This window comes from Acyrthosiphon pisum, unplaced genomic scaffold (genome assembly GCF_005508785.2).
Source record: "Acyrthosiphon pisum isolate AL4f unplaced genomic scaffold, pea_aphid_22Mar2018_4r6ur Scaffold_197;HRSCAF=598, whole genome shotgun sequence".
NCBI lineage: Eukaryota > Metazoa > Arthropoda > Insecta > Hemiptera > Aphididae > Acyrthosiphon > Acyrthosiphon pisum.
Window position 1 is genome coordinate 35,624 of NW_021769092.1, and position 806 is coordinate 36,429.

Below are 806 nucleotides of genomic sequence, written 5' to 3' on the forward strand. Positions count from 1 at the left end.
TTCAAAGGCAGATGAAAAATATTAAAAATCGTTAGTCACAGTTTTTTTTTATAAGCATTTAAAGTTCAAAAAATGACAAAATATGGAAAAATCAAGAAAATTTGCAAATTATTTCGAGTTAGAAATTCATAAAAATTTTTCTTTTTAAATCTAAGATATGAAAATGTAATACAAGATTCCTTATAATATTATCTACCTTTATCAAACAAAAAATATCTATAAGAAAGTCATATTAAATTTTTATGATCGTTTGAAATTCAAATTTTTACAACATTGGATATTCACTCGATTTCTCATGTAGCGATTTCCTTATTTTGTTCTAATTCAAAAACGAATAACTTCAGATACATGAAATTTTTATTGAATGTTTATATAAGCATTTCCTATACACCATACAATTTTGAAAATATTTTGACTCTTTTTGAGCTGTTTACGGACATTTTCAGTTTTACATTTTTTTAGTTTTTTTTTCTATAAATATCAATAAAGTTTTATCTGTTGGGCCAAAAAGTGTATAAATTTAATACAAAGCTCCTGATATATTGTTACAATATCAGTTGAAAAATATTAAAAATACATAGGCACAATTTTTTTTTATAAGCATTTAAAGATCAAATTTTGACAAAATTTATCAAATTTTAATTTGAAAAATTATTTTGTACTTAAAAATTTATAAAATGTTCAATTTTTGTATCTAAGAATTAAAAATTTAAAACAAGATTCCACGTAAGTAATTAAATCTGTTACCAAAAAATCTAAAATATACATTTAAACAGTTTATTTTTATAGTCATTTTAAGTACAAAT